Genomic DNA, 451 nt, shown 5'->3' with positions numbered 1-451 from the left:
TTGTCTTTGTCTTTTTATTTTCTCTCATATTTTCCATGTCTGTACTTTTTTACTCTGCAGTCTGGGACATTTTCTTGAATTTATCTTCTAGTTTACTTTTTTTGTTTTGGCAGTCACTTTAAATTTCTGAGCACTCTTATTCTCCAAAGGTGCCTTTTTCATAGCATCCTTTTCTTTAATGGATGCAGTATCTTCTGTGCGTGTGTGCTTAATAGAGCTTTACTGGAGTTTGGGGGATAACAGATGATAATTACCAACCCAGGAAGAAAAATTGTAAATGGATGATCAGATATTACCTCTCTAAGAAAATGCCACCCATGCCCCTCTGAATGAGGCTGCGTACTGGCTGTTCTTCTCCTTAGCCCCCAGCACTGATACCCTGTGTGGGCAAGATGATCTTCCAACAACCGGATAGTTCTTGGCCATACGCTCCCTACCTGAAGTTCAGATC

This window comes from Crocuta crocuta, unplaced genomic scaffold (genome assembly GCF_008692635.1).
Source record: "Crocuta crocuta isolate KB4526 unplaced genomic scaffold, BGI_CrCroc_1.0 scaffold1307, whole genome shotgun sequence".
Lineage (NCBI taxonomy): Eukaryota > Metazoa > Chordata > Mammalia > Carnivora > Hyaenidae > Crocuta > Crocuta crocuta.
The sequence above is the reverse complement of the archived record's forward strand: the minus strand, read 5'-3'. Positions refer to the sequence as shown.